Source organism: Strix aluco, chromosome 32, assembly GCF_031877795.1.
Source record: "Strix aluco isolate bStrAlu1 chromosome 32, bStrAlu1.hap1, whole genome shotgun sequence".
NCBI lineage: Eukaryota > Metazoa > Chordata > Aves > Strigiformes > Strigidae > Strix > Strix aluco.
In genome coordinates this window covers 659,044-681,361 of record NC_133962.1, presented here as the reverse complement: position 1 = coordinate 681,361, position 22,318 = coordinate 659,044, and positions in this window count along the sequence as shown.

Genomic DNA, 22,318 nt, shown 5'->3' with positions numbered 1-22,318 from the left:
CAGCTGTTTGGGGAGATTTGGGGCTCAGAAAGTCTCATTTAGAGAGCTTTGGGGCTCAAAAGCAGCAATTGAAAGAAATTTTGGGCTCAGATAGACCCACCTGGGGAAATTTTGGACTCAGAAACAGCAATTTAGGGAGCTTTGGGACTGAAAACCAGCCATTTATGTAGCTCTTGGCCTGAGAAACACCCACTTAGGCAGCTTTTGGGCCTCCAAAACACCCTTTCAGGGAGCTTTTGGGCTCAGAAACAGCTGTTTGGGGAGATTTTGGGCTCAGAAAGTCTCATTTAGAGAGCTTTGGGGCTCAAAAGCAGCAATTTAATGGGATTTGGGGCTCAAAAACACTCACCTGGGGAGCTTTTGGGCTCAGAAACAGCAATTTTGGGAGCTCTGGGGCTCCAAAGTGTTGATTTAGGGAGATTTTGGGCTCAGAAACAGTGACTTAGGGAGGTTTTTAGCTCAAAACCAGCCATTTAGGTAGCTCTTGGCCTGAGAAACACCCACTTAGGCAGCTTTTGGGCCTCCAAAACACCCTTTTAGGGAGCTGTTGGGCTCAGAAACACCTGTATGGGGAGATTTGGGGCTCAGAAAGTCTCATTTAGAGAGCTTTGGGGCTCAAAAGCAGCAATTGAATGGTATTTGGGGCTCAAAAGCACTCACCTGGGGAGCTTTTGGGCTCAGAAACAGCAATTTTGGGAGCTCTGGGTCTCCAAAGTGTTGATTTAGGGAGATTTTGGGCTCAGAAACAGTGACTTAGGGAGGTTTTTCCCTCAAAACCTGCGATTTAGGGAGATCTTGGCCTGAGAAACACCCACTTAGGCAGCTTCTGGGCCTCCAAAACACCCTCTTAGGGAGCTTTTGGGCTCAGAAACAGCTGTTTGGGGAGATTTTGGGGTCAGAAAGTCTCATTTAGAGAGTTTTGGGCCCAAAAGCTGGAATTTAGGGAGAATTGGGTCTCAGAAACACTCACCTGGGGAGCTTTTGCACGAAGAAACAGCAATTTCTGGATCTCTGGGTCTCCAAAGTGTTGATTTAGGGAGATTGTGGGCTCAGAAACAGTGACTTAGGGAGGTTTTTAACTCAAAACCCGTGATTTAGGGAGCTCTTGGCCTGAGAAACACCCACTTAGGCAGTTTTGGGCCTCCAAAACACCCTTTTAGGGAGCTTTTGGGCTCAGAAACAGCAATTTTGGGAGCTCTGGGGCTCCAAAATGTTGATTTAGGGAGATTGTGGGCTCAGAAACAGTGACTTAGGGAGGTTTTTAGCTGAAAACCAGGAATTTAGAGAGCTCTTGGCCTGAGAAACACCCACTTAGGCAGCTTTTGGGCCTCCAAAACACCCTTTTAGGGAGCTTTTGGGCTCAGAAACAGCTGTTTGGGGAGATTTTGGGCTCAGAAAGACCCATTGAAGGAGCTTTTGGGCTCAGAAGCTGCGAATTAAGGTGGTTTTCAGCTGAGAAAGAGCAATTTCGGGAGCTCCGGCTCTCCAAAGTGTTGATTTAGGGAGATTTTGGTCTCAGAAACAGTAACTTAGGGAGGTTTTTAGCTGAAACGCAGCAATTTACGTAGCTCTTGGCCTGAGAAACACCCACTTAGGCAGCTTTTGGGCCTCCAAAACACCCTTTTAGGGAGCTTTTGGGCTCAGAAACAGCTGTTTGGGGACATTTTGGGCTCAGAAAGTCTCATTTAGAGAGTTTTGGGCCCAAAAGCTAGAATTTAGGGAGAATTGGGTCTCAGAAACACTCACCTGGGGAGCTTTTGCACGAAGAAACAGCAATTTCTGGATCTCTGGGTCTCCAAAGTGTTGATTTAGGGAGATTGTGGGCTCAGAAACAGTGACTTAGGGAGATTTTTAGCTCAAAACCCGCGATTTAGGGAGATCTTGGCCTGAGAAACACCCACTTAGGCAGCTTTTGGGCCTCCAAAACACCCTTTTAGGGAGCTTTTGGGCTCAGAAACACCTGTTTGTGGAGATTTTGCGCTCAGAAAGACCCATTTAGAGAGCTTTGGGGCTCAAAAGCAGGAATTGAAAGAAATTTTGGGCTCAGATAGACCCACCTGGGGAAATTTTGGACTCAGAAACAGCAATTTAGGGAGCTTTTGGACTCAAAACCAGCCATTTATGTAGCTCTTGGCCTGAGAAACACCCACTTAGGCAGCTTTTGGGCCTCCAAAACACCCTTTCAGGGAGCTTTTAGGCTCAGAAACAGTGACTTAAGGAGCTTTTTGCCTCAAAACCAGCCATTTATGTAGCTCTTGGCCTGAGAAACACCCACTTAGGCAGCTTTTGGGCCTCCAAAGCCCCCTTTCAGGGAGCTTTTGGGCTCAGAAACAGCTGTTTGTGGAGCTTTTGGGCTCAGAAACAGCAATTTTGGGAGCTCTGGGGCTCCAAAATGTTGATTTAGGGAGATTGTGGGCTCAGAAACAGTGACTTAGGGAGGTTTTTAGCTGAAAACCAGGAATTTAGAGAGCTCTTGGCATGAGAAACACCCACTTAGGCAGCTTTTGGGCCTCCAAAACACCATTTCATGGAGCTTTTGGGCTCAGAAAGACCCATTGAAGGAGCTTTTGGGCTCAGAAGCAGCGAATTAAGGTGGTTTTCAGCTGAGAAAGAGCAATTTCGGGAGCTCTGGCTCTCCAAACTGTTGATTTAGGGAGATTGTGGGCTCAGAAACAGTGACTTAGGGAGGTTTTTAGCTGAAAACCAGCAATTTAGGGAGCTCTTGGCCTGAGAAACACCCACTTAGGCAGCTTTTGGGCCTCCAAAACACCCTTTCAGGGAGCTTTTGGGCTCAGAAACAGCAATTTTGGGAGCTCTGGGGCTCCAAAATGTTGATTTAGGGAGATTGTGGGCTCAGAAACAGTGACTTAGGGAGGTTTTTACCTCAAAACCCGCAATTTAGGGAGCTCTTGGCCTGAGAAACACCCACTTAGGCAGCTTTTGGGCCTCCAAAACACCCTTTTAGGGAGCTTTTGGGCTCAGAAACACCTGTTTGGGGAGATTTTGGGCTCAGAAAGACCCATTGACGGAGCTTTTGGGCTCAGAAGCAGCGAATTAAGGTGGTTTTCAGCTGAGAAAGCGCAATTTCTGGATCTCTGGGTCTCCAAAGTGTTGATTTAGGGAGATTTTGGGCTCAGAAACAGTGACTTAGGGAGATTTTTAGCTGAAAACCAGCAATTTAGAGAGCTCTTGGCCTGAGAAACACCCACTTAGGCAGCTTTTGGGCCTCCAAAACACCCTTTTAGGGAGCTTTTGGGCTCAGAAAGAGCGACTTAGGGTGGTTTCTAACTAAGAAAGACCAGTTTAGGGAGCTCTGCGGCTCAAAAGCAGCAATGGAAAGAGATTTTGTGCTCAGAAACACCCACCTGGGGAAATTTTGGGCTAAGAAACAGAAATTTATCGAGCTTTGGGATTCAAAACCAGCGATTTAGGGAGCTCTTGGCCTGAGAAACACCCACTTAGGCAGGTTTTGGGCCTCCAAAACACCCTCTTAGGGAGCTTTTGGGCTCAGAAACACCTGTTTGTGGAAATTTTGGGCTCAGAAAGACCCATTTAGAGAGCTTTTGGGCTCAAAAGCAGCAATTTAATGAGGTTTGGGATTCATAAACACTCACCTGTGGAGCTTTTGGGCTCAAAAGCAGAAATGTATTGAGATTTCGGATTCAAAAACACTCACCTGGGGAGCTTTTGGGCTCAGAAAGAGCGACTTAGGGTGGTTTTTAGCTAAGAAACAGCAGTGTAGGGAGCTCTGGGGCTCAAAAGCAGCAATGGAAAGAGATTTCGGGCTCAGAAACACCGACCTGGGGAAATTTTGGGCTAAGAAACAGCAATTTAGGGAACTTTGGGACTCAAAACCAGCGATTTAGGGAGCTCTTGGCCTGAGAAACACCCACTTAGGCAGCTTTTGGGCCTCCAAAACACCCTCTTAGGGAGCTTTTGGGCTCAGAAACACCTGTTTGTGGAAATTTTGGGCTCAGAAAGACCCATTTAGAGAGCTTTTGGGCTCAAAAGCAGCAATTTAATGAGATTTGGGATTCAAAACCACTCACCTGTGGAGCTTTTGGGCTCAGAAACAGCAACTTCGGGGTCTCTGGGGCTCCAAAGTGTTGATTTAGGGAGATTTTGGGCTCAGAAACAGTGACTTAGGGAGGTTTTTAGCTGAAAACCAGCAATTTAGGGAGCTCTTGGCCTGAGAAACACCCACTTAGGCGGCTTTTGGGACTCCAAAACACCCTTTTAGGGAGCTTTTGGGCTCAGAAACACCACTTTGGGGAGATTTTGAGCTCAGAAACAGCAATTTCGGGATCTCTGGGGCTCCAAACTTTTGACGTAGGGAGATTTTGGGCTCAGAACCAGTGATTTAGGGAGGTTTTTAGCTGAAAATCAGGAATTTACATAGCTCTTGGCCTGAGAAATACTCACTTAGGTAGTTTTTGGACCTCCAAAACGCCCTTTCAGGTAGCTCTTGGGATCTGAAACACCAGTTTATGGAGCTTTTGGGCTCAAAAAGACCCATTTAGAGAGCTTTTGGGCTGAGAAGCAGCGAATTAAGGTGGTTTTCAGCTGAGAAACAGCAATTTCAGGAGCTCTGGCTCTCCAACGTGTTGATTTAGCAAGAATTGTGGCTCAGAAACACTCACCTGGGGAGCTTTTGCACGAAGACACAGCAATTTTGGGATCTCTGGGTCTCCAAACTGTTGATTTAGGGAGATTTGGGGCTCAGAAACAGTGACTTAGGGAGGTTTTTGGCTCAAAACCAGCAATTTAGGGAGCTCTTGGCCTGAGAAGCACCCACTTAGGCAGCTTTTGGGCCTCTAAAACACCCTTTTACGGAGCTTTTGTGCTCAGAAACACCACTTTGGGGAGATTTTGGGCTCAGAAACAGCAATTTCGGGATCTCTGGGGCTCCAAAATGTTGATTTAGGGAGATTTTGGGCTCAGAACCAGTGATTTAGGGAGGTTTTTAGCTCAAAACCAGCAATTTAGAGAGCTCTTGGCCTGAGAAACACCTACTTAGGCATCTTTTGGGCCTCCAAAACATGCTTTTAGGGAGCTTTTGGGCACAGAAACACCTGTTTGGGGAGATTTTGGGCTCAGAAAGACCCATTTAGAGAGCTTTTGGGCTCAAAAGCAGGAATTGAAAGAGATTTTGGGTTCAGATAGACCCACCTGGGGAAATTTTGGACTCAGAAACAGCAATTTAGGGAGTTTTGGGACTCAAAACCAGCGATTTAGGGAGATCTTGTCCTGAGAAACACCCACTTAGGCAGCTTTTGGGCCTCCAAACCACCCTTTCAGGGAGCTTTTGGGCTCAGAAACAGCTGTTTGGGGAGATTTTGGGCTCAGAAAGTCTCATTTAGAGAGCTTTTGGGCTCAAAAGCAGCAATTGAATGGGATTTTGTGCTCAAAAACACTCACCTGGGGAGCTTTTGGGCTCAGAAACAGCAATTTTGGGATCTCTGGGGCTCCAAACTGTTGATTTAGGGAGATTGTGGGCTCAGAAACAGCGACTTAGGGAGGTTTTTATCTGAAAACCAGCAATTTAGGGAGCTCTTGGCCTGAGAAACACCCACTTAGGCAGCTTTTGGGCCTCTAAAACACCCTTTTAGGGAGCTTTTGTGCTCAGAAACACCACTTTGGGGAGATTTTGGGCTCAGAAACAGCAATTTCGGGATCTCTGGGGCTCCAAAATGTTGATTTAGGGAGATTTTGGGCTCAGAACCAGTGATTTAGGGAGGTTTTTAGCTGAAAATCAGGAATTTACGTAGCTCTTGGCCTGAGAAGCACCCACTTAGGCAGCTTTTGGGCCTCCAAAACGCCCTTTTAGGGAGCTTTTGTGCTCAGAAACTCCTGTTTGGGGAGATTTTGGGCTCAGAAAGTCTTACATGGTAACAAGTGATGAGGAGAAGGCTGACGTCCTTAATGCCTTCTTTGCCTCAGTCTTTAATAACAAGACTAGTTGTATTGAGGGAATCCAGCCTCCTCAGCCAGAGGACAGAGACTGGGTGAACGACCCCCCCGCAATCCAGGAGACGGTCAGTGACCTACTGCATCACTTAGACACACACAAGTCTATGGGACCTGATGGGATACACCCGAGGGTGCTGAAGGAGCTGGCTGGGTGCTCGCCAAGCCGCTTTCCATCATTTACCAGCAGTCCTGGCTGACTGGGGAGGTCCCGGTCCCCAATGTGACGCCCATATATAAGAAGGGTCGGAGGGATGATCCAGGAAATTACAGGCCTGTCAGCTTGACGTCAGTGCCCAGGAAGCTGATGGAGCAGCTCATCCAGAGTACCATCACACAACACATGCGGGACAACCAGATGATCAGGCCCAGTCAGCATGGGTTTATGAAAGGCAGGTCCTGCTTGACAAACCTGATCTCCTTCTACGACAGGGTGACCTGCTTATTGGATGAGAGAAAGGCTGTGGATGTAGTTTACCTTGACTTCAGTAAGGCCTTTGACACCGTTTCTCACAGCATTCTCCTGGCAAAACTGGCTGCTCGAGGCTTGGATGATCGCATGCTTTGCTGGGTAAAAAACTGGCTGATGGCCAGGCCCAAAGAGTTGTGGTGAACGGAGTTAAATCCAGTTGTTGGCGGCCGGTCACGAGTGGTGTTGGGGGACACTCCTGTTTAACATCTTTATTGATGATCTAGACGGAGGGGATCGAGTGCACCCTCAGTAAGTTTGCAGACGACACCAAGTTGGGTGGGAGTGTTGATCTGCTCGAGGGTAGGGAGGCTCTGCAGAGAGACCTGGACAGGCTGGAGCGATGGGCTGAGGCCAACTGTATGAGCTTCAATAAGGCCAAATGCCGGGTGCTGCACTTGGGCCACAACAACCCCCAGCAGTGCTACAGGCTTGGGGAGGAGTGGCTGGAGAGCTGCCAGTCAGAGAGGGACCTGGAGGTGCTGACTGACAGCCGGCTGAACAGGAGCCAGCAGTGTGCCCAGGTGGCCAAGAAGGCCAATGGCATCCTGGCTTGCATCAGAAATAGTGTGGCCAGCAGGGACAGGGAAGTGATCCTGCCCCTGTACTCGGCACTGGTGAAGCCGCACCTCGATTACTGTGTTCAGTTTTGGGCCCCTCACTACAAAAAGGACATTGAATGACTCGAGTGTGTCCAAAGAAGGGCAACGAAGCTGGTGAAGGGTCTGGAGCACTGGTATGATGGGGAGCGGCTGAGGGAATTGGGGTTGTTTAGTCTGGAGAAGAGGAGGCTGAGGGGAGACCTCATCGCCCTCTACAGCTACCTGAAAGGAGGTTGCAGAGAGCTGGGGATGAGCCTCTTTAACCAAGTAACGAGTGATAGGACAAGAGGTAATGGCCTCAAATTGCGCCAGGGAAGGTTTAGACTAGATATTAGGAAGTATTTCTTTATAGAACGGGTAGTCAGGTGTTGGAATGGGCTGCCCAGGGAGGTGGTGGAGTCCCCATCCCTGGAGGTGTGTAAGAGTTGGGTTGACATAGCGCTTAGGGACATGGTGTAGTTGGGAACTGTCAATGTTAGGCTAAATGTTCGACTAATGATCTTCAAGGTCTTTTCCAACCTAGATGATTCTGTGCTTAAGTGATTCGGTGATTCTGTGATTTTGGAGACCCAGAGATCCCTAAATTGCTCTTTCTTCTTGCCAAAGCTCTCCAGGTGAGAGTTTCTGAGCCCCAAATCCCATTAAACTGCTGCTTTTGAGCCCCAAAAGCTCTCTAAATGGGTCTTTCTGAGCCCAAAATCTCCCCAAACAGCTGTTTCTGAGCCCAAAAGCTCCCTAAAAGGGTGTTTTGGAGGCCCAAAAGCTGCCTAAGTGGGTGTTTCTCAGGCCAAGAGCTACACAAATTGCTGGTTTTGAGCCAAAAACCTCCCTAAGTCACTGTTTCTGAGCCCAAAATCTCCCTAAATCAACAGTTTGGAGTCCCAGAGATCCCGAAATTGCTGTTTCTGAGCCCAAAAGCTCCCCAGGTGAGTGTTTCTGAGCCACAAATCCCATTAAATTGCTGCTTTTGAGCCCAGAAGCTCTCTAAATGGGTCTTTCTGAGCCCAAAATCTCCCCAAACAGGTGTTTCTGAGCCCAAAAGCTCCCTAAAAGGGTGTTTTGGAGGCCCAAAAGCTGCCTAAGTGGGTGTTTCTCAGGCCAAGAGCTCCCTAAATCGCTGGTTTTGAGTCCCAAAGTTCCCTAAATTGCTGTTTCTTAGCCCAAAAGTTCCCTAGGTGTTGTTGGAGGATATTGGACTTGCACAACTCTATGAGAGTTATAACAAGCAAAGCCGTTTATTTTTCCAATAGTACATACTTATGCTCTCGCCAATGCTCTTACTTCATAATTAGCAGATCAGCAATTAGACAGCTATCAACCTTTTCTCCTATCAGCATCAGACCCCTCTAACACGGGCTGTGCAGACCAATCACCCTCTCGTTCACGCGCTGTTCTCGCGGTAGCAACTTCTCACAGTTCAGGACTTTCCCACGGCTCAGTGTTGCAGCTGTCCGTTGCTCTTCCCTGCCACCTTGGCACAGCTCAGCAGTCTGGAGGTGGGTGGTGTGATCCACGGGCCAGAGTTTGGAAATGCACAAAGCAGGGTGTTAAAGCCAGGCTTTAACTGTTTCTCAAAGCTTGGCATAACTTGGCCAATCCAATAATCCTGTTCAAATCCACCATTTTTTTTTAAAAAGTATTCTTCCATACTTGGTGCTAAACCCTCTTACAAACAGCTTTGAAACTCCCACATTGTCCATCACAGCTTCCCCTGAAGCCCCGACTCGTCAGAGTCGATTTCTCACAGGTTTTTCAGGAGATTTTACTATTCCAGCTATTGCCATCTCAAGTCCACTTCCAACGTGTCTCTCAGCTTATCAAATGGAGGAATTCCAGGCAAACAGAACTTTCCATTGTGCTGCCATTTAAATTTAACTTAAGCTGTATGTGATGACCAGGGAAAGGAACGCGGAGAAACCCTTTTTGGGCGTCAGTTCCCTGCAATGAGCAACTCTCCACAAATCTCTGACAGTGAGAACTGTGTTTCGGCCATAACCAGGGCATTTTCTGTGCAAACTGTGCCTCTGCTTTCGAGCTTCCTCACATGGATTACTGACGGCTTCTTCTCATCTGCCGCGCTTCAGCTGTGTCTTCTCAAGACCACTTGTGCTTGCAATGGAACAGGTACAAGCCATAGAAGAGTGGCTCGTTTCTACGTCCAAGGAACAGGGGAACGGTTACATTTTCCATCTGCACAAGTGCCAGTGCCAGCCAGGCGCCGACACGGGCAAGCGCCGTGGAGACAGGCGGCCCACTGTCACGTCACCGTGCGGTGGGCTGTGACGTCAGCGAGCGATGGAATGTGACCTCACGTCCCTCCCTGCAGGCTCTGCCTGCGCCCGGCCCAGTCTGGCTCCTGCCTGGACTCCTGCCGAGCGTGTCTGCGAGGTCTGGAGGGTCGAGCGAGGCTGCTCCGGGTGCGGGGTGGTGCTTTGGGGGCAGCCGGCGGCAGCTCTCGGTGCCCGTCCCGGAGCCATCCCCTGTGTTTCCCCGGCCCTGCCTGGGTCAGGCAGCCGGGCACCGACGGGCACACTCGCGGCAGCGGAGGTGAGCTGTGCGGGGGAGCGTCCCCCCGGGGCGGGCGAAGGGGCTCGGGGAGCCGGAGGGTGTCCTTCGCCAGGGGCCTGGGCATTTCTTCCTCCCCTCGCCGGGACAGTGAGTGACCGGGGCCTGTCTCCATTTTGCAGCGTGTGAGGCCAGCGAGGGGGAGCAGCTCCTCGTCCTCAGCTCTCCCCAGCCTGTCGCAACAAGCCAACATGGCTGAAGAGAGGGAGTGGAGCTGCCCCATCTGTGGCGAGACCCGAGATGGCGCCGCTTATGCGACCCCCTGTCTGCACCAGTTCTGCCTGGGCTGCATTGTGCGGTGGGCCAAGAGGAAAGCGTCGTGCCCCCTTTGCAGGCAGACTGCCAAGTCCATCGTCTACTCTGTGCGGGCAGAGGAAGATTTTCTGGAGATGACTATCCGGCAGCACTCCTCCCGTCCATCGGTTGCCGGCCACCAGGACGAGCAGCGGGCTGCGGACCCAGTGCCCGTGGGTGGCTTTCTGCCCCGTGTCTGGGCAGGCTTTTTCCGGGACTGCACGGAGATCCTGGAGCCCCTGATGCCCTGGCTGAGGCAGCAGCTCCTGGAGATGTACAGGGAGGTCTGGTGGATGGTGGATTTGGTACAGGCCACCATCATCGCACATCTGTGCCGCTACGGGCCGGACGAGGAGGCCTTGGTGCGGAAGCTGCAGCCCTTCCTGCAGCACCGGACGGTGACGTTTGTGCGCCAGCTGGTCGCCGTCGTGCCAGAGCGGTGCAGGGAGCGCTTCATGCGGCAGCTGGAGCCCCGGGACTCCCAGGCTGCCGAGGAGCAGGAGCACAGCCCCGCGGCCACCCCTGGCCCTGCCGCTTCCCCGGGGGACACTCCTGCCCCCGACCCCAGAGCGCAGGAGGAGCCCCCGTGAGGAGCTGGGGCAGGCGGTGGCAGGTCCCTCCGCTGCTGGCCAGGGCACGGACTGCTCACCCGGGGGGCCCCGGCGCCGCCCCAAGAGGAAGGCCAGCTGCTCCCAGGACTCTTCAGCCCACAAGCGGCCACGCCGCCGGCGACGCTAGGGTGGCCAGAAGCCGGCGAAACCAGGGCCGGGCCAGCAGCTGGGGTGCGCGCCAGCCCCCAAGGGGACTTGGAGGTGCTTGTTAGAGCCTCATCATGAAAGAAGGAAAATAAAACGATGAAAACTGCATGAGAAGTCTCAGTCTCTCCTTACACGCAGTGCGGCTGGCATTGCTGTCGTCGCCACCCGTGATGCTTTCTCCTCCTCCTGGTGCTGTGCTCACCTTCCCCCTCATGAGGCTGCTGCAACTTCCACAGTGTCTACCACAGCTTGTCCTGAAGCCCCGATTCATCTGTCAGAGGGTGTATTTCTCAGAGGCTCTTCCGGAGATTAGACTGGTTTATCTGTTGCCATCTCAAGTCTTACTTCCAACGGGTCTCAGGTTATTATCAAATCAATGAATTCCAGGCCAAAAGAATTTTCCATTTCTCTGCCATTTTGTGGTGGTTTGACCTTGGCTAAATGCCAGGTACCCACCAAGTCGCTCTATCACTTCCCGCCCCTTCCCCTTTTTTTCTCAGCAGGGAAAAGAGGGGAAAGAAAGTAAGATAGGGAAAAAGAAACCAATCCTTGTGGGTAAAACAAAAGCAGTTTAATATAAGCAAAGCAAAACAAAAGTCCGCGCACGGAAGCAAAAAAAAGAAAACAGATTTATTCTCTACTTCCCATGAACAGGCGATGTCGGGCCTTCTCAGGAAGCAGGGCTCCACTACGCGTAGGGGTTGCCTCGGAGGACCAAGGGTGACCCCACCCCTTCCTCCTCTCCCAGCTTTATACTGAGCAGACGTCATATGGTCTGGAATATCCCTTTGGTCAGTTCGGGTCAGCTGTCCTGGTTGTGTCCCCTCACAAGATCTGGCCCACCCCGTCCCACTGCGGGGGGGGGGGAAATGTCGGAAAGAGCCTTGGTGCTGTGGAAGCACCACTCAGCAGTAGCCACACCACCAGGGTGCTATCAACACCCTGCCAGCTCCCAACATAAAACACAGCACCGTGAGGGCTGCTACAGGGGAAAACCAATTCCGGCTCAGCCACACCCAGTACAGGCTCAAAACCAGCGATTTAGGGAGCTCTTGGCCTGAGAAACATCCACTTAAGCAGTTTTGGGCCTCCAAAACACCCTTTTAGGGAGCTTTTGGGCTCAGAAACACCTGTTTGGGGAGATTTTGGGCTCAGAAAGACCCATTTAGAGAGCTTTTGGGATCAAAAGCAGCAATTTAGTGAGATTTGGGATTCAAAACCACTCACCTGGGGAGGTCTTCTGTGTAGAAACAGCAACTTCGGGGTCTCTGGGGCTCCAAAGTGTTGATTTAGGGAGATTTTGGTCTCAGAAACAGTGACTTAGGGAGGTTTTTGGTTCAAAACCAACAATTTATGTAGCTCTTGGCCTGAGAAACACCCACTTAGGCAGCTTTTGGGCCTCCAAAACACCCTTTTAGGGAACTTTTGGGCTCAGAAAGAGCGACTTAGGGTGGTTTTTAGCTAAGAAACAGCAGTTTAGGGAGCTTTTGGGCTCAAAAGCAGCAATTGAAAGAGATTTCCGACTCAGATACACCCACCTGGGCAAATTTTGGGCTCAGAAACAGCAATTTGGGAGTTTTGGGACTCAAAACCAGCGATTTAGGGAGCTCTTGGCCTGAGAAACACCCACTTAGGCAGCTTTTGGGCCTCCAAAACATACTTTTAGGGTGCTTTTGGGCTCAGAAACAGCTGTTTGGGGAGATTTTGGGCTCAGAAAGACCCATTTAGAGAGCTTTTGGGCTCAAAAGCAGAAATGTATTGAGATTTTGGATTCAAAAACACTCACCTGGGGAGCTTTTGGGCTCAGAAACAGCAATTTCAGGATCTCTGGGTCTCCAAAGTGTTGATTTAGGGATATTTTGGGCTCAGAAACAGCGACTTAGGGTGGTTTTTAGCTAAGAAAGAGCAGTTTAGGGAGCTCTGCGGCTCAAAAGCAGCAATGGAAAGAGATTTTGTGCTCAGAAACACCCACCTGGGGAACTTTTGGGCTAAGAAACAGCAATTTGGGAGTTTTGGGACTCAAAACCAGCGATTTAGGGAGATCTTGGCCTGAGAAACACCCACTTAGGCAGGTTTTGGGCCTCCAAAACACTCTCTTAGGGTGCTTTTGGGCTCAGAAACAGCTGTTTGGGGAGATTTTGGGCTCAGAAAGACCCATTTAGAGAGCTTTTGGGCTCAAAAGCAGCAATTGAAAGAGATTTTGGGCTCAGAAACACTCACCTGGGGAGCTTTTGGGTTCAGAAACAGCAATTTTGGGAGCTCTGGGTCTCCAGACTGTTGATGTAGGGAGATTTTGGTCTCAGAAACAGTGACTTAGGGTGGTTTTTAGCTGAAAACCCGCGATTTAGGGAGATCTTGGCCTGGGAAATACCCACTTAGGCAGCTTTTGGGCCTCCAAAACACCCTTTTAGGGAGCTTTTGGGCTCAGAAACAGCTCTTTGGGGAGATTTTGGGCTCAAAAATACCCATTGAAGGAGCTTTTGGGCTCAGGAATAGCGAATTAAGGTGGTTTTCAGCTGAGAAACAGCAATTTCAGAAGCTCTGGCTCTCCAAAGTGTTGATTTAGCGAGAATTGTGGCTCAGAAACACTCACCTGGGGAGCTTTTGCACGAAGAAACAGCAATTTAGGGAGCTCTGGTTCTCCAAACTGTTGATTTAGGGAGAATTGGGGCTCAGAACCAGTGACTTAGGGAGGTTTTTAGCTGAAAACCAGCAATTTAGGGAGCTCTTGGCCTGAGAAAAACCCGCTTAGGCAGTTTGGGGCCTACAACACACCCTTTTAGGGAGCTTTTGTGCTCAGAAACACCACTTTGGGGAGATTTTGAGCTCAGAAACAGCAATTTCGGGATCTCTGGGGCTCCAAACTTTTGACGTAGGGAGATTTTGGGCTCAGAACCAGTGATTTAGGGAGGTTTTTAGCTGAAAATCAGGAATTTACGTAGCTCTTGGCCTGAGAAATACTCACTTAGGTAGTTTTTGGACCTCCAAAACGCCCTTTTAGGTAGCTTTTGGGATCAGAAACACCAGTTTATGGAGCTTTTGGGCTCAAAAAGACCCATTTAGAGAGCTTTTGGGCTGAGAAGCAGTGAATTAAGGTGGTTTTCAGCTGAGAAACAGCAATTTCGGGAGCTCTGGCTCTCCAACGTGTTGATTTAGCAAGAATTGTGGCTCAGAAACACTCACCTGGGGAGCTTTTGCACGAAGACACAGCAATTTTGGGATCTCTGGGTCTCCAAACTGTTGATTTAGGGAGATTTGGGGCTCAGAACCAGTGATTTAGGGAGGTTTTTTGCTGAAAACCAGCAATTTAGGGAGCTCTTGGCCTGAGAAGCACCCACTTAGGCAGCTTTTGGGCCTCTAAAACACCCTTTTAGGGAGCTTTTGTGCTCAGAAACACCACTTTGGGGAGATTTTGGGCTCAGAAACAGCAATTTCGGGATCTCTGGGGCTCCAAAATGTTGATTTAGGGAGATTTTGGGCTCAGAACCAGTGATTTAGGGAGGTTTTTAGCTGAAAATCAGGAATTTACGTAGCTCTTGGCCTGAGAAGCACCCACTTAGGCAGCTTTTGGGCCTCCAAAACGCCCTTTTAGGGAGCTTTTGTGCTCAGAAACTCCTGTTTGGGGAGATTTTGCGCTCAGAAAGTCTTACATGGTAACAAGTGATGAGGAGAAGGCTGACGTCCTTAATGCCTTCTTTGCCTCAGTCTTTAATAACAAGACTAGTTGTATTGAGGGAATCCAGCCTCCTCAGCCAGAGGACAGAGACTGGGTGAACGACCCCCCCGCAATCCAGGAGACGGTCAGTGACCTACTGCATCACTTAGACACACACAAGTCTATGGGACCTGATGGGATACACCCGAGGGTGCTGAAGGAGCTGGCTGGGTGCTCGCCAAGCCGCTTTCCATCATTTACCAGCAGTCCTGGCTGACTGGGGAGGTCCCGGTCCCCAATGTGACGCCCATATATAAGAAGGGTCGGAGGGATGATCCAGGAAATTACAGGCCTGTCAGCTTGACGTCAGTGCCCAGGAAGCTGATGGAGCAGCTCATCCAGAGTACCATCACACAACACATGCGGGACAACCAGATGATCAGGCCCAGTCAGCATGGGTTTATGAAAGGCAGGTCCTGCTTGACAAACCTGATCTCCTTCTACGACAGGGTGACCTGCTTATTGGATGAGAGAAAGGCTGTGGATGTAGTTTACCTTGACTTCAGTAAGGCCTTTGACACCGTTTCTCACAGCATTCTCCTGGCAAAACTGGCTGCTCGAGGCTTGGATGATCGCATGCTTTGCTGGGTAAAAAACTGGCTGATGGCCAGGCCCAAAGAGTTGTGGTGAACGGAGTTAAATCCAGTTGTTGGCGGCCGGTCACGAGTGGTGTTGGGGGACACTCCCGTTTAACATCTTTATTGATGATCTAGACGGAGGGGATCGAGTGCACCCTCAGTAAGTTTGCAGACGACACCAAGTTGGGTGGGAGTGTTGATCTGCTCGAGGGTAGGGAGGCTCTGCAGAGAGACCTGGACAGGCTGGAGCGATGGGCTGAGGCCAACTGTATGAGCTTCAATAAGGCCAAATGCCGGGTGCTGCACTTGGGCCACAACAACCCCCAGCAGTGCTACAGGCTTGGGGAGGAGTGGCTGGAGAGCTGCCAGTCAGAGAGGGACCTGGAGGTGCTGACTGACAGCCGGCTGAACAGGAGCCAGCAGTGTGCCCAGGTGGCCAAGAAGGCCAATGGCATCCTGGCTTGCATCAGAAATAGTGTGGCCAGCAGGGACAGGGAAGTGATCCTGCCCCTGTACTCGGCACTGGTGAAGCCGCACCTCGATTACTGTGTTCAGTTTTGGGCCCCTCACTACAAAAAGGACATTGAATGACTCGAGTGTGTCCAAAGAAGGGCAACGAAGCTGGTGAAGGGTCTGGAGCACTGGTATGATGGGGAGCGGCTGAGGGAATTGGGGTTGTTTAGTCTGGAGAAGAGGAGGCTGAGGGGAGACCTCATCGCCCTCTACAGCTACCTGAAAGGAGGTTGCAGAGAGCTGGGGATGAGCCTCTTTAACCAAGTAACGAGTGATAGGACAAGAGGTAATGGCCTCAAATTGCGCCAGGGAAGGTTTAGACTAGATATTAGGAAGTATTTCTTTATAGAACGGGTAGTCAGGTGTTGGAATGGGCTGCCCAGGGAGGTGGTGGAGTCCCCATCCCTGGAGGTGTGTAAGAGTTGGGTTGACATAGCGCTTAGGGACATGGTGTAGTTGGGAACTGTCAATGTTAGGCTAAATGTTCGACTAATGATCTTCAAGGTCTTTTCCAACCTAGATGATTCTGTGCTTAAGTGATTCGGTGATTCTGTGATTTTGGAGACCCAGAGATCCCTAAATTGCTCTTTCTTCTTGCCAAAGCTCTCCAGGTGAGAGTTTCTGAGCCCCAAATCCCATTAAACTGCTGCTTTTGAGCCCCAAAAGCTCTCTAAATGGGTCTTTCTGAGCCCAAAATCTCCCCAAACAGCTGTTTCTGAGCCCAAAAGCTCCCTAAAAGGGTGTTTTGGAGGCCCAAAAGCTGCCTAAGTGGGTGTTTCTCAGGCCAAGAGCTACACAAATTGCTGGTTTTGAGCCAAAAACCTCCCTAAGTCACTGTTTCTGAGCCCAAAATCTCCCTAAATCAACAGTTTGGAGTCCCAGAGATCCCGAAATTGCTGTTTCTGAGCCCAAAAGCTCCCCAGGTGAGTGTTTCTGAGCCACAAATCCCATTAAATTGCTGCTTTTGAGCCCAGAAGCTCTCTAAATGGGTCTTTCTGAGCCCAAAATCTCCCCAAACAGGTGTTTCTGAGCCCAAAAGCTCCCTAAAAGGGTGTTTTGGAGGCCCAAAAGCTGCCTAAGTGGGTGTTTCTCAGGCCAAGAGCTCCCTAAATCGCTGGTTTTGAGTCCCAAAGTTCCCTAAATTGCTGTTTCTTAGCCCAAAAGTTCCCTAGGTGTTGTTGGAGGATATTGGACTTGCACAACTCTATGAGAGTTATAACAAGCAAAGCCGTTTATTTTTCCAATAGTACATACTTATGCTCTCGCCAATGCTCTTACTTCATAATTAGCAGATCAGCAATTAGACAGCTATCAACCTTTTCTCCTATCAGCATCAGACCCCTCTAACACGGGCTGTGCAGACCAATCACCCTCTCGTTCACGCGCTGTTCTCGCGGTAGCAACTTCTCACAGTTCAGGACTTTCCCACGGCTCAGTGTTGCAGCTGTCCGTTGCTCTTCCCTGCCACCTTGGCACAGCTCAGCAGTCTGGAGGTGGGTGGTGTGATCCACGGGCCAGAGTTTGGAAATGCACAAAGCAGGGTGTTAAAGCCAGGCTTTAACTGTTTCTCAAAGCTTGGCATAACTTGGCCAATCCAATAATCCTGTTCAAATCCACCATTTTTTTTTAAAAAGTATTCTTCCATACTTGGTGCTAAACCCTCTTACAAACAGCTTTGAAACTCCCACATTGTCCATCACAGCTTCCCCTGAAGCCCCGACTCGTCAGAGTCGATTTCTCACAGGTTTTTCAGGAGATTTTACTATTCCAGCTATTGCCATCTCAAGTCCACTTCCAACGTGTCTCTCAGCTTATCAAATGGAGGAATTCCAGGCAAACAGAACTTTCCATTGTGCTGCCATTTAAATTTAACTTAAGCTGTATGTGATGACCAGGGAAAGGAACGCGGAGAAACCCTTTTTGGGCGTCAGTTCCCTGCAATGAGCAACTCTCCACAAATCTCTGACAGTGAGAACTGTGTTTCGGCCATAACCAGGGCATTTTCTGTGCAAACTGTGCCTCTGCTTTCGAGCTTCCTCACATGGATTACTGACGGCTTCTTCTCATCTGCCGCGCTTCAGCTGTGTCTTCTCAAGACCACTTGTGCTTGCAATGGAACAGGTACAAGCCATAGAAGAGTGGCTCGTTTCTACGTCCAAGGAACAGGGGAACGGTTACATTTTCCATCTGCACAAGTGCCAGTGCCAGCCAGGCGCCGACACGGGCAAGCGCCGTGGAGACAGGCGGCCCACTGTCACGTCACCGTGCGGTGGGCTGTGACGTCAGCGAGCGATGGAATGTGACCTCACGTCCCTCCCTGCAGGCTCTGCCTGCGCCCGGCCCAGTCTGGCTCCTGCCTGGACTCCTGCCGAGCGTGTCTGCGAGGTCTGGAGGGTCGAGCGAGGCTGCTCCGGGTGCGGGGTGGTGCTTTGGGGGCAGCCGGCGGCAGCTCTCGGTGCCCGTCCCGGAGCCATCCCCTGTGTTTCCCCGGCCCTGCCTGGGTCAGGCAGCCGGGCACCGACGGGCACACTCGCGGCAGCGGAGGTGAGCTGTGCGGGGGAGCGTCCCCCCGGGGCGGGCGAAGGGGCTCGGGGAGCCGGAGGGTGTCCTTCGCCAGGGGCCTGGGCATTTCTTCCTCCCCTCGCCGGGACAGTGAGTGACCGGGGCCTGTCTCCATTTTGCAGCGTGTGAGGCCAGCGAGGGGGAGCAGCTCCTCGTCCTCAGCTCTCCCCAGCCTGTCGCAACAAGCCAACATGGCTGAAGAGAGGGAGTGGAGCTGCCCCATCTGTGGCGAGACCCGAGATGGCGCCGCTTATGCGACCCCCTGTCTGCACCAGTTCTGCCTGGGCTGCATTGTGCGGTGGGCCAAGAGGAAAGCGTCGTGCCCCCTTTGCAGGCAGACTGCCAAGTCCATCGTCTACTCTGTGCGGGCAGAGGAAGATTTTCTGGAGATGACTATCCGGCAGCACTCCTCCCGTCCATCGGTTGCCGGCCACCAGGACGAGCAGCGGGCTGCGGACCCAGTGCCCGTGGGTGGCTTTCTGCCCCGTGTCTGGGCAGGCTTTTTCCGGGACTGCACGGAGATCCTGGAGCCCCTGATGCCCTGGCTGAGGCAGCAGCTCCTGGAGATGTACAGGGAGGTCTGGTGGATGGTGGATTTGGTACAGGCCACCATCATCGCACATCTGTGCCGCTACGGGCCGGACGAGGAGGCCTTGGTGCGGAAGCTGCAGCCCTTCCTGCAGCACCGGACGGTGACGTTTGTGCGCCAGCTGGTCGCCGTCGTGCCAGAGCGGTGCAGGGAGCGCTTCATGCGGCAGCTGGAGCCCCGGGACTCCCAGGCTGCCGAGGAGCAGGAGCACAGCCCCGCGGCCACCCCTGGCCCTGCCGCTTCCCCGGGGGACACTCCTGCCCCCGACCCCAGAGCGCAGGAGGAGCCCCCGTGAGGAGCTGGGGCAGGCGGTGGCAGGTCCCTCCGCTGCTGGCCAGGGCACGGACTGCTCACCCGGGGGGCCCCGGCGCCGCCCCAAGAGGAAGGCCAGCTGCTCCCAGGACTCTTCAGCCCACAAGCGGCCACGCCGCCGGCGACGCTAGGGTGGCCAGAAGCCGGCGAAACCAGGGCCGGGCCAGCAGCTGGGGTGCGCGCCAGCCCCCAAGGGGACTTGGAGGTGCTTGTTAGAGCCTCATCATGAAAGAAGGAAAATAAAACGATGAAAACTGCATGAGAAGTCTCAGTCTCTCCTTACACGCAGTGCGGCTGGCATTGCTGTCGTCGCCACCCGTGATGCTTTCTCCTCCTCCTGGTGCTGTGCTCACCTTCCCCCTCATGAGGCTGCTGCAACTTCCACAGTGTCTACCACAGCTTGTCCTGAAGCCCCGATTCATCTGTCAGAGGGTGTATTTCTCAGAGGCTCTTCCGGAGATTAGACTGGTTTATCTGTTGCCATCTCAAGTCTTACTTCCAACGGGTCTCAGGTTATTATCAAATCAATGAATTCCAGGCCAAAAGAATTTTCCATTTCTCTGCCATTTTGTGGTGGTTTGACCTTGGCTAAATGCCAGGTACCCACCAAGTCGCTCTATCACTTCCCGCCCCTTCCCCTTTTTTTCTCAGCAGGGAAAAGAGGGGAAAGAAAGTAAGATAGGGAAAAAGAAACCAATCCTTGTGGGTAAAACAAAAGCAGTTTAATATAAGCAAAGCAAAACAAAAGTCCGCGCACGGAAGCAAAAAAAAGAAAACAGATTTATTCTCTACTTCCCATGAACAGGCGATGTCGGGCCTTCTCAGGAAGCAGGGCTCCACTACGCGTAGGGGTTGCCTCGGAGGACCAAGGGTGACCCCACCCCTTCCTCCTCTCCCAGCTTTATACTGAGCAGACGTCATATGGTCTGGAATATCCCTTTGGTCAGTTCGGGTCAGCTGTCCTGGTTGTGTCCCCTCACAAGATCTGGCCCACCCCGTCCCACTGCGGGGGGGGGGGAAATGTCGGAAAGAGCCTTGGTGCTGTGGAAGCACCACTCAGCAGTAGCCACACCACCAGGGTGCTATCAACACCCTGCCAGCTCCCAACATAAAACACAGCACCGTGAGGGCTGCTACAGGGGAAAACCAATTCCGGCTCAGCCACACCCAGTACAGGCTCAAAACCAGCGATTTAGGGAGCTCTTGGCCTGAGAAACATCCACTTAAGCAGTTTTGGGCCTCCAAAACACCCTTTTAGGGAGCTTTTGGGCTCAGAAACACCTGTTTGGGGAGATTTTGGGCTCAGAAAGACCCATTTAGAGAGCTTTTGGGATCAAAAGCAGCAATTTAGTGAGATTTGGGATTCAAAACCACTCACCTGGGGAGGTCTTCTGTGTAGAAACAGCAACTTCGGGGTCTCTGGGGCTCCAAAGTGTTGATTTAGGGAGATTTTGGTCTCAGAAACAGTGACTTAGGGAGGTTTTTGGTTCAAAACCAACAATTTATGTAGCTCTTGGCCTGAGAAACACCCACTTAGGCAGCTTTTGGGCCTCCAAAACACCCTTTTAGGGAACTTTTGGGCTCAGAAAGAGCGACTTAGGGTGGTTTTTAGCTAAGAAACAGCAGTTTAGGGAGCTTTTGGGCTCAAAAGCAGCAATTGAAAGAGATTTCCGACTCAGATACACCCACCTGGGCAAATTTTGGGCTCAGAAACAGCAATTTGGGAGTTTTGGGACTCAAAACCAGCGATTTAGGGAGCTCTTGGCCTGAGAAACACCCACTTAGGCAGCTTTTGGGCCTCCAAAACATCCTTTTAGGGTGCTTTTGGGCTCAGAAACAGCTGTTTGGGGAGATTTTGGGCTCAGAAAGACCCATTTAGAGAGCGTTTGGGCTCAAAAGCAGAAATGTATTGAGATTTTGGATTCAAAAACACTCACCTGGGGAGCTTTTGGGCTCAGAAACAGCAATTTCAGGATCTCTGGGTCTCCAAAGTGTTGATTTAGGGATATTTTGGGCTCAGAAACAGCGACTTAGGGTGGTTTTTAGCTAAGAAAGAGCAGTTTAGGGAGCTCTGCGGCTCAAAAGCAGCAATGGAAAGAGATTTTGTGCTCAGAAACACCCACCTGGGGAACTTTTGGGCTAAGAAACAGCTGTTTGGGAGTTTTGGGACTCAAAACCAGCGATTTAGGGAGATCTTGGCCTGAGAAACACCCACTTAGGCAGGTTTTGGGCCTCCAAAACACTCTCTTAGGGTGCTTTTGGGCTCAGAAACACCTGTTTGGGGAGATTTTGGGCTCAGAAAGACCCATTTAGAGAGCTTTTGGGCTCAAAAGCAGCAATTGAAAGAGATTTTGGGCTCAGAAACACTCACCTGGGGAGCTTTTGGGTTCAGAAACAGCAATTTTGGGAGCTCTGGGTCTCCAGACTGTTGATGTAGGGAGATTTTGGTCTCAGAAACAGTGACTTAGGGTGGTTTTTAGCTGAAAACCCGCGATTTAGGGAGATCTTGGCCTGGGAAATACCCACTTAGGCAGCTTTTGGGCCTCCAAAACACCCTTTTAGGGAGCTTTTGGGCTCAGAAACAGCTCTTTGGGGAGATTTTGGGCTCAAAAATACCCATTGAAGGAGCTTTTGGGCTCAGGAATAGCGAATTAAGGTGGTTTTCAGCTGAGAAACAGCAATTTCAGAAGCTCTGGCTCTCCAAAGTGTTGATTTAGCGAGAATTGTGGCTCAGAAACACTCACCTGGGGAGCTTTTGCACGAAGAAACAGCAATTTAGGGAGCTCTGGTTCTCCAAACTGTTGATTTAGGGAGAATTGGGGCTCAGAACCAGTGACTTAGGGAGGTTTTTAGCTGAAAACCAGCAATTTAGGGAGCTCTTGGCCTGAGAAAAACCCGCTTAGGCAGTTTGGGGCCTACAACACACCCTTTTAGGGAGCTTTTGTGCTCAGAAACACCACTTTGGGGAGATTTTGAGCTCAGAAACAGCAATTTCGGGATCTCTGGGCTCCAAACTTTTGACGTAGGGAGATTTTGGGCTCAGAACCAGTGATTTAGGGAGGTTTTTAGCTGAAAATCAGGAATTTACGTAGCTCTTGGCCTGAGAAATACTCACTTAGGTAGTTTTTGGACCTCCAAAACGCCCTTTTAGGTAGCTTTTGGGATCAGAAACACCAGTTTATGGAGCTTTTGGGCTCAAAAAGACCCATTTAGAGAGCTTTTGGCTGAGAAGCAGTGAATTAAGGTGGTTTTCAGCTGAGAAACAGCAATTTCGGGAGCTCTGGCTCTCCAACGTGTTGATTTAGCAAGAATTGTGGCTCAGAAACACTCACCTGGGAGCTTTTGCACGAAGACACAGCAATTTTGGGATCTCTGGGTCTCCAAACTGTTGATA